Source organism: Nicotiana tabacum, chromosome 11, assembly GCF_000715075.1.
Source record: "Nicotiana tabacum cultivar K326 chromosome 11, ASM71507v2, whole genome shotgun sequence".
NCBI lineage: Eukaryota > Viridiplantae > Streptophyta > Magnoliopsida > Solanales > Solanaceae > Nicotiana > Nicotiana tabacum.
This window is the reverse complement of record NC_134090.1, coordinates 27,844,901-27,856,254: the sequence shown is the minus strand read 5'-3', so window position 1 is coordinate 27,856,254 and position 11,354 is coordinate 27,844,901.

Sequence of the window (11,354 nt, the reverse complement as noted above, 5' to 3'; positions counted from 1 at the left end):
GAGGGAAAATTTGAGAGCGAATATTTCAGGGTTTTCGTGTGTTCTCAGCATCTGTATCATCCTCGCATGCAAACGAGTTGTAGTTAATCTTTCTCCTTCTTAATCTTCTCTGTCATATTCTCTGCATCGAATGATTGAACTGGTATTTTTTTTTCTTTTATGCATTTTTTGTTTTTGTATATGTGTAATCGCGATCAATGATGTGTCAAGTATGTGTGAAATTTCAAAAATGATCATTATAAGTTGATTCAGTATCGGAGAAGTATCGCATTTTTGTGATGCTGTTATTCAGAACTTTTTGGTATTGAAATGTGAAATATGTTTGGGTCAATATATTTGATTTTGTAAGGACATTTCATAAAAATAATCGTAGGAATTCATAAGCTAACTGTGTTTATGAATTTTTAGTTAACCGTGTTCATAAAAGATAAGGACCAAACGACATTAACTTTTGAACTTGGAACTCAAAGTTAAGGACTGAGTGTCCTTAACTTTTGAACTTGAAACTTGAAGTTAAGGATCAAGTGTCCTTAACTTTGGAACTTGAAAGTTGAAGTTCAGGACCAAGTGTCCTTAACTTTCCAACTTGAAGCTATAAATTAAGGACTGCCTGTTTTTACTTTTTTAACTTGTAACTCTAAGTTAAGGACCAAGTGTCCTTAACTTTTGAACTTGAAACTATAAGTTAAGGACTGCCTATTCTTACCTCTTTAACTTGTAACTCTAAGTTAAGGACTGCCTATTCTTACCTCTTTAACTTGTAAGTCAAAGTTCAGGATTAAGTGTCCTTAACTTTTGAACTTGAAATTCAAAGTTAGGGACCATGTGTCCTTTAGTTTTGAACTTGAAACTTGAAGTTCAAGACCAAGTGTCCTTAACTTTTCAACATGAAACTATAAGTTAAGGATTGTCTGTCCTTAACTTTTTAACTTGAAACTTGAAGTTAAGGACCAAGTGTACTTAACTTTTGAACTCCAAATTTGAAGTTCCGGACCTATTGTCCTTAACTTTTCAACTTGTAACTTTAAGTTAATGACTGCTTGTCCTTAACTTTTTTACTTGAAACTTGAAGTTAAGGACCAAGTCCCTCCAATTAACTGTAAGTCCTAATCTTTATTTTCTTTTTCCTTCTTTGTAGTATGATAATGGAAGGAGATCGTGTGTTCGAGTTTGATGTTTGACATAATTTTATGATCTTTTGGAAAGGAGACTTATAGTATAAGGAAAAAATCAAAAGTTTTTTGTCAAACAGGCAGTGGAAGAAGTTGACGGATGGTATTTTCGGAAACTTTTTCCGATTACAAAGTGTGAAGTTCTGTGGTAAACTTATTCACTGTGTATTGCTTTCAGAAACTTTAAATAATGACCCTGATTCGATGACATTCAAGGTTTTTGACTGTGAAATTAAGTTTACACGTGATGCATTTTATATAATTACTGATTTGAAGTGCTATTCCTCATCGGACATCAAAGGTTTACATGAAAAAGAGAATAGGCTTTCGAAAGTATATTTCCCCAGAAAGGATAGAGTTGAGTTGGGTGATTTGTTTAATTTTATTACTAGTCACCCACATGGTACAGTTGCATCATTTGTAGGCAGCGATGATGATGCTATGAAGTTGGCAACAATTTAATTTGTTGAATCTGTTTTGATGGGCAAGCGGAAGAATAAGAATGTGTCCGAGCAGATAATGAATTGTAGACGATGATGAACTCTGCTCGTCTTTCAACTGGGGCTCTCTTTCTTATGAAACTTTGTTAAAATCATTGAAGAGTTGTTTGAAGCCGAATGAGAATGAGAATGAGAAAGAGAAAGACAAAGATAAAGACAAGGATATCTACACTATACTTGGCTTTCCTTTTGCCTTTTGTGTTTGGATTATGGAAGTAATTCCTATTTTCCAGGAAAAACAATTTGTGAACTTCCAAGAATCTGGTTATCCTCGAATGTTATGTTATTCGGAAATAAAATCTCCACAGTATGATTCTCTGTGTAAAAAATACTTCCATAATAAAAATGTAAGTTAATCTAATTACTAGCTATTTTTTTTTGTTTATTTGTTTTAGTTCTGAAAACTTATGTTTATTTTTTGTTATATTATAGTTGTATAAGTTGATTGAGGTGTCACCATTTATTCCTGTTGAAGAAGATACATAGCCTATTAGTGTGGAAGAGCCAATTTCTCAAGATCAAAGCTCAATGCCTTCTTCCATACAATTTGATGAAGTCATGCTTAAGGAAATTGTTAAAGTAGGTTTTCTGCCTTTGAATATCATTAGTTTTTTATTTGATTATTTTTTGCTTACGAGACTTTTTTGTTTTTATGTTTTTTGATTCAGAGATTATTAGAGAGTTTTAAGAAGGATCTGCAAGCTGAAGCTACTAGAATAAATCGGAAAATAGCTGTATCAGGAAAAAAAATTGAGAATGAAATCATGGTAATATTATTAATTTCAGTTAGTCTAAGTTTAGGATTTTGTGTCCTTAATTTTTGAACTTAAAACTATAAGTTAAGGACCGTCTGTCCTTAACTTTTGAACTTAATACTTGAAGTTTAGGACCAAGTGTCCTTAACTTTTGAACTTAAAACTATAAGTTAAGGACTGCCTGTCCTTAACTTTTGAACTTAAAACTTGAAGTTTAGGACCAAGTGTCCTTAACTTTTGAACTTACAACTTGAAGTTTAGGACCAAGTGTCCTGGACTTTTGAACTTGAAACTTGAAGTGCACGACCAAGTGTCCTTAACTTTTTAACTTGGAATTCAAAGTTAAGGACTGCATGTCCTTAACTTTTGAACTTGTTACTCTAAGCTAAGGACTACCTGTTTGTGACGACCCGGCCAGTCGTCTCATGAGTTACCGCTCCGTTTTCCCCATTTTCAGCTTCCTTATGCTTCATTATCCATATCTTGTGTAATCGAGTTGATTTGAAGTGGTTTTAATAAGAAATAAGACACTTAGTCTCTTTTAAGAAGGTTTAAGTTGGAAAAGTCAACTGGATGTTGACTTATGTGTTAGAGGGTTCGGATGTGAGTTCCGATGGTTCGGTTAGCTTCGGGAGGTGATTTGTGACTTAGAAGAGTGATCAGAAGTGGTTTTGGAGGTACGATGTAGAAGTAGGCTTGAATTGGCGAAAGTTAGTATTTTGGCGAATTCTGGTTGATAGGTGAGATTTTGATCTGAGGGTCGGAATGGAATTCCTAGAGTTTATGTAACTTCGTTATGTCATTTTGGACTTGTCTGCAAAATTTGAGGTCATTCGGACGTGGTTTGGTTGGGTTTTTGATCAAAAATGGAATTTGGAAGTTCTTGAGATTCATAGGCTTGAATTCGATGTGATTTGATGATTTTTGGTGTTAGTCGAGGTGTTTTGATGATTGGAACGAGGTTGAATAATGTTTAGGATGCGTTGGTGCTTTTGGTTGAGGTCCCGGGGGCCTCGGGCGTGTTCCGGGTGAGTTTTGAGCGAGTACGGACACCCCGGAACTTAGAAAATGGAGGGGGCAACAATTGTGGCGCGGACCGCGCTCCTTTTCACGCTGGGCGCGCTGGCCTAGCGCTGACCGTGTCAAAGTGGCCGCGGCCACGGTCACTGAAGACTGCAGGTTGCTGGTCCTACTTCGGAAGCTCATATCTTTTGATCCACAAGGAATTTGAGGTGATTCAAAAACGAAAGTTGTAGCCCTTCGTGTCTAGTTTCCAGAAAGGTAAAGATATCGCAATTTGGACATCTGTAAAGTTATGGCCACAATACTAAAGCCTGTCACTGCAGAAGGAGGCCTGTGCGGCCGCGCGTTGCCTTTGCGCGGACCGCACTGGCTTGCGCGGACCGCGTGCATTTTGGTGCGGCCGCGTGAGCTGGAAACCTGAGGGGTACCTATAAATACGAGGTTTTGGGTTTTATTTGATATTTTGACCTAGAGAGCTCGGATTTTGGCGATTTTTCGAAGGTTTTTCAAGAAATTGGTCGGGGTAAGTGATTTTAACTCAGATTTGGCTAGAATACATGAATCTATAACTGAATTCATCATTTAATTCGTGATTTGAGATGGAATTTGGGAAGAAAATTATGGAACCTTTCAAAAATGTAAAATGATGATTTGAAGGACCAAATAGTATCGGAATTGGATAATTTTGGTATGGTTAGACTCGTGAGGGTATGAGGATTCTGAAAATGTAAATTTTACCCGATTCCGAGATGTGGTCCCGGGGCTCGAGTTTTGCTAATTTCGAGATTTTCGATATTTTTCGAATGTTTTCGCTTGGGCTTTGTTCCCTTAGCATATTGTGACCTATTCGTTCTGATTTTGGATAGATTCGACGCGCGTGGAGGCCAATTTGAGAGGCAAGGGCATAACGAGCTAGAGTTTTGGCCAGTTTGAGGTGAGTAATGATTTTAAATGATGTCTTGAGGATTTGAAACCCCGGATTTGCACAACGTAGTGCCATACTAAGTTGAGATACACGCTGTGTGACGAGCGTGAGATTCAATGCTCTGGGGATTGGGACTTGGTCCATCCCGAATGATATTTTACTACCTTTTTGATTGACATATACTTTATTGTTATGAATTGGGCTTGTTGCCATGCTTGGGGCCTTGTGCCGACCTGTAGATACCTTAGGGGATTTTTGACTGGTTTTCCTCACTTACATTGTTAAAGAATTTATATCCTCAGTCATGTTTCCAACTGCTTAAGAATGATATGAACCAGATTTTTGAAATGTTAAACATAAATAGAAAGAGATATGAGGGCGGAGATCCTGACCGTACATTATGCCCGAGAGGCTGTGATTTTAAATGACTGAGAGGGGTCGAGGACCCTTATATTTTATATGATATGGATCGGGCTGCGCGCCGCAGCAGATATATATATTATACATATTATGGATCGAGCTGCACGCCGCAACAATTATATAGCGCTTGGGCTGAAGGAGCCCCTCCGGAATCTGCACACCCCCAGTGAGTGCAGTCGACTATTATTATTATGGATTAGGCTGTACGCCACAGCGATATACGGATCGGGCTGCACGCCGCAGCGGCATATATGTTTATTGACTCGGTTATCGTGAGAAGTATATGAATTGAGAACTGAGGATAAGAACGAATAGATGAACTAAAATGCTTGAGGAGCGGATTTATACTGCTTACATCTGTTTTACCTGGTTAAAAGAATTTCACATGATTTCCTTATTCACTGATGTTTAAATGATTTTACTGTTTTGATATAGAACTGCTTAGTACCTTTACGTGATTTCTTACTGTCAGCCATTATTTATTGTTATTACTCACTAAGTCGGAGTACTCACATTACTCCCTGCACTATGTGTGCAGATTCAGGTATAGTAGAGTCCGCACCTGAGCGCTGATTCCTTCCAGGCTAGGCAGTGATTTGGAGTTACGAGGTAGTTGTTGACGTCCGTAGCCCCTTGTCTCTCTTATCCTCTATCATTTATGATTTCCTCAGACTGTTGTATCGGATTCCGTACTTTGTAGACCTATAACAGATTCTGTAGTAGCTCATGACTTGTGACATCCCGGTTTGGGCTGTGTCGGGATGGTTCCTGCTATTATTATCATTAAATTCCACAATTTATGAGCATTATATTATATGTTATTACTGTTTATGATGATTAACTGTTTAAAAGAGGTATTTCGTTTTGGTCTAGCTGGCCTTGTCTCCACGAGAGACGCCATCATGACCGGGTTTGGGGATTGGGTCGTGACAAGTTGGTATCAGAGCCTAGGTTACTTAGGTCTCACGAGTCATGAGCAGGTTTAGTATAGTCTCGTGGATCGATACGGAGACGTCTGTATTTATCCTCGAGAGGTTGCAGAACCTCTAGGAAAAATTTCATATTCTTGAAACTCTTGTCGTGCGAACTTGTTGGTCCGAGTACTAAACTTCTGATATTCCATTCTCTCATAGATGGTGAGGATGCGAGCTACCGGACGAGGTGGACGACCACCAGTGCCACCCACTGAGGCCACCAGAGGCTGTGGACGCGGTCGTGGACGTGGCAGAGGCAGAGCAACGAGGGTAGCACCTGTTGATGCATCGGCTGCCCCGGCTCCAGATCAGGCTCCCACTATGGATGCTCCAGCAGCACCAGTTCAGGCACCAGCTATGCCTATCGTGGTTCCGGGTCTTCAGGAGGCCTTGGCACAGATCTTATCAGTTTGCACTGGCCTGGCTCAGGCAGTTTAAGCCACTACAGCAGCAACTACTTCACAGGCCGGGGGAGGTAATCAGACCCCCGCTACTCGCACACCTGAGCAGGTAGTGCAGGGACTACAGACACCGGGGGCACCTCCAGCTCAGCCGGTTGCACCAACTCAGAAGTTTATTGTGCCAGTTATGCCGGATGATAAGCAGCGTCATCTTGAGAGGTTTGGTAGACTCTAGCCTCCGTCATTCAGTAGTGCCGAGGGTGAGGATGCCCAGGGTTTTCTTGATAAGTGTCAGAGGATGCTCCGTACAGCAGGGATTCTTGAGACTAGTGGTGTGGCATTTACCACCTTTCAGTTTACTGAGGCTGCCTTCACTTGGTGGGAGGCGTATGAGAGGCGTAGGCCGGTTGGTGCAGCGCCCCTAACTTGGCAGGAGTTCTCCACTCTCTTCTTGGAGAAGTATGTACCGCAATCTCGCAGGGAGGAGCTGCGTAGACAGTTTGAGTGGCTAAAGCAGGGAGATATGACTATGTCACAGTATGAGGCGAGGTATTCTGAGTTGGCTCGTCATGCCGTTTGGATGGTTCCAACTGATCGGGAGAGGATCAGGAGATTTGTGGATGGCCTTAACTACTATCTCTGTATCTTAATGACTAGGGAGAGGGTATTGGGTGCTACATTCGAGGAGGTGATTGATATCGCTCGGGAGATTGAGATGGTTCGCCGTCAGGATAGAGAGGAGAGGGAGGCCTCGAGGCTCTGGCAGTTTCAGTGGTGCTCATTCGAGGGGCCAGTTCCAACATGGTAGAGGTCGTTCTTTTAGGCCTGCTCAGTCGGCCCATCCAGAGTATCGTGGGGCATCCTCAGGTCGTGGTTATCATGGGTCACAGCAGGGCCAGTCATCACTTAGCGCCCTTCCAGCTCAGAGTTCATCTCGTGCCCCATCAGTCCAGGGTTCTTCCGTGGCAGGTCCTTCTTCTGGCCATTCTGGTGCCAGGGGTTCCCTTCAGTCCCCATCTCCAGCACCGGGTAGTTGTTACGAGTGCGGAGAGTTTGGGCATATGAGAAGGCAGTGTCCTCGACTTCGCAATGGTCAGTATCAGCAAAGGGGTCAGCCCTCGACTTCTGCTCCAGTTACTTCACCTCCCGCCCAGCCAGCTAGGGGTGGAGGTTAGGCAGCCAGGGGTCGCCCTAGAGGGGGAGGTCGATCAGGGGGCGGTCAGGACCGTTTCTATGCACTTCCTGGCAGGCCAGATGCTATTGCTTCATATGCTGTCATTACAGGTATTGTTTCAGTCTGCCACAGAGATGCCTCTGTATTATTTGATCCCGGTTCCACCTTTTCTTATGTGTCATCATACTTTGCTCGTTATTTGGGTACGCCCCGTGAGTTCCTTGCTTTACCTGTTCATGTATCTACCCCAGTGAGCGATACTGTTGTTGTAGACCGTGTGTACCGGTCATGTGTGGTGACTATTGGGGGGTCTGGAGACACGAGTGGATCTATTGCTATTGAGCATGGTGGATATTGATGTCATGTTGGGCATGGATTGGCTATCTCCGTGTCGTGCTATTCTAGACTGCCATGCTAAGATAGTCACTTTGGCTATGCCGGGTGTACCACGGATCGAGTGGCGTTGTGTGACTGATTATATCCCTAGTAGAGTGATCTCTTTCTTGAAGGCCCATCGTATGGTTGGGAAGGGTTGCGTTTCATATCTAGCATTTGTGAGGGATGTTGGAGCTGAGACTCCTAGTATTGATTCTGTCCTAGTTGTAAGGGATTTCCCGATGTTTTTCTTGCAGACCTGCCGGGCATGCCACCGGACAGGGATATTGATTTTGGTATTGACCTGGTGCCGGGCACTCAGCCCATTTCTATTCCGCCATATCGTATGGAACCAGCAGAGTTGAAGGAATTGAAAGAACAACTTCAGGAACTCCTAGATAAGGGGTTCATTCGGCCTAGTGTGTCCCCTTGGGGTGCACCGGTTTTGTTTGTGAAGAAGAAGGATGGCGCGATGAGAATGTGTATTGATTATAGGCAATTGAACAAGGTAACAATTAAGAACAAGTATCCTTTGCCTCGCATTGATGATTTACTTGATCAGCTTCAGGGAGCGAGGGTGTTCTCCAAGATTGATCTCCGTTCGGGTTATCACTAGTTGAAGATCAGGGATTCAGATATTCTTAAGACTGCTTTCAGGACCAGATATGGTCATTATGAGTTTCTTGTTATGTCTTTCGGGCTAACCAATGCCCCAGCAGCATTCATGCATCTGATGAATAGTGTATTTCAGCGTTATCTGGATTCGTTCGTTATTGTATTCATTGATGATATTCTGGTGTACTCGCGTAGTCAGGAGGAGCACGTGGAGCATTTGAGAGTTATGTTGTAGAGACTAGGGAGGAGAAGCTTTATGCAAAATTCTCCAAGTGTGAGTTTTGGCTCAGTTCAGTGACTTTCTTGGGGCACGTGGTGTCCAGCGAGGGTATACAGGTTGATCCGAAGAGATAGAGGCGGTTCAGAGTTGGCCCAGACCGTCCTCAGCCACAGAGATTCGTAGCTTTCTTGGGTTAGCAGGTTATTATCGCCGGTTTGTTCAGGGATTTTCCTCCATTGCATCGCCCTTGACCAAGTTGACTTAGAAGGGTGCTCCATTCGTATGGTCGGAGGAGTGTGAGGAGAGCTTTCAGAAGCTCAAGACAGCCTTGACCACAGCTCCAGTGTTAGTTTTGCCATCAGCTTCAGGTTCATATACTGTGTATTGTGATGCTTCAAGAGTTGGGATTGTTTGTGTGTTGATGCAGGAGGGTAGAGTTATTGCTTATGCTTCTCGGCAGTTGAAGCCCCATGAGAAGAACTACCCCGTTCATGATTTGGAGTTGGCTGCCATAGTTCACGCATTGAAGATTTGGAGGCATTACTTGTATGGCGTATCTTGTGAGGTGTTCACTGATCATCGCATTCTTTAGCATTTGTTCAAGCAAAAAGATCTTAATTTGAGGCAGCGGAGATGGTTGGAGTTGCTTAAGGATTATGATATCACTATATTGTACCATCCGGGAAAGTCCAATGTGGTGGCCGATGCTTTGAGCCGAAAAGCAGTGAGTATGGGGAGTTTGGCATATATTCCAGTTGGGGAGAGACCTCTTGCAGTTGATGTTCAGGCCTTGGCCAATCAGTTCGCGAGGTTGGATATTTCGGAGCCTAGTCGGGTGTTGGCTTGTGTGGTTTCTCAGTCTTCTTTATATGATCGCATCAGAGAGCGCCAGTATGATGATCCACATTTGTTGTCCTTAAGGACAGAGTCCAGCATGATGATGCCAGAGATGTGACCGTCGGTGATGATGGTGTGTTGATTATGTAGGGCCGGATTTGTGTGCCCAATGTGGATGGGCTTAGAGAGCTGATTCTGGAGGAGGCCCATAGCTCGCGGTATTCCATTCATCCGGGTGCCGCGAAGATGTATCAGGATTTGAGGCAACACTACTGGTGGAGAATAATGAAGAAAGATATTGTGGGATTTGTAGCTCGGTGTCTCAACTGTCAGCAGGTGAAGTATGAGCATCAGAGATCGGGTGGCTTGTTTCAGCAGATGGTTATTCCCGAGTGGAAGTGGGAGAGAATCACTATGGACTTTGTGGTTGGACTTCCTCGGACTTTGAAGAAGTTTGATGTTATTTGGGTGATTGTGGATCGGCTGACCAAGTCTGCGCACTTCATTCCTGTGTGTACTACCTATTCTTCAGAGCGGTTGGCAGGGATTTATATCCGGGAGATTGTTCGGTTGCATGGCATTCCTGTTTCCATCATCTCAGATAGAGGTACTCAGTTTACTTTGCAGTTTTGGAGAGCCGTGCAGAGAGAGTTGGGTACTCAAGTAGAGTTGAGCACAACGTTTCATCCTCAGACAGACGGACAGTCCGAACGTACTATTCAAATATTGGAAGACATGTTGCTTGCGTGTGTTATTGACTTTAGAGGTTCATAGGATAAGTTTCTACCACTTGCAGAGTTTTTTTACAACAACAGCTACCAGTCGAGTATTCAGATGGCTCCATATGAGGCTTTGTACGGGAGGCGATGTAGATCTCCGGTTGGTTGGTTCGAGCCCGGCGAGGCTAGACTATTGGGGACAGATTTGGTTCAGGATGCCTTAGAGAAGGTGAAGGTGATTCAGGAGAGGCTTCGTACAACGCAGTCACGTCAGAAGAGTTATGCGGATCGGAAGGTTCGAGATGTGTCCTACATGGTCGGTGAGAAGGTCTTGCTGAAGGTTTCGCCCATGAAGGGTGTTATGAGATTTGGGAAGAAAGGAAAGTTGAGTCCTCGGTTCATTGGGCCTTTTGAGGTGCTTCGGAGGATTGGGGAGGTGGCTTATGAGCTTGCTTTGCCACCCAGCCTGTCGAGTGTGCATCCGGTATGTCATGTTTCTATGCTCCGGAAGTATATTGGGGATCCGTCTCATGTTTTGGACTTCGGCACGGTTCAGTTGGATGACGATTTGACCTTTGAGGTGGAGCCAGTAGCTATTTTGGGTCGCTAGGTTCGGAAGTTGAGATCAAGGGATATAGCTTCAGTGAAGGTGTAGTGGAGAGGTCAACCCGCAGAGGAGGCTACCTGGGAGACCGAGCGGGAGATACGGAACAAATATCCTCATATGTTTGAGGCGTCAGGTATGTCTCTTGACTCGTTCGAGGACGAACGTTTGTTTAAGTTGGGGAGGATGTGACGACCCGGCCAGTCGTCTCATGAGTTACCACTCCGTTTTCCCCATTTTCAGCTTCCTTATGCTTAATTATCCATATCTTGTGTAATCGAGTTGATTTGAAGTGGTTTTAATAAGAAATAAGACACTTAGTCTCTTTTAAGAAGGCTTAAGTTAGAAAAGTCAACCGGATGTTGACTTATGTGTTAGAGGGTTCGGATGTGAGTTCCAATGGTTTGATTAGCTTCGGGAGGTGATTTGTGACTTAGGAGAGTGATCAGAAGTGGTTTTGGAGGTACGGTGTAGAATTAGGCTTGAATTGGCGAAAGTTAGTATTTTGGCGAATTCCGGTTGATAGATGAGATTTTGATCCGAGGGTCGGAATATAATTCCGAGGGTTTCTGTAACTTCGTTATGTCATTTTGGACTTGTCTGCAAAATTTGAGGTCATTCGGACGTGGTTTGGTTGGGT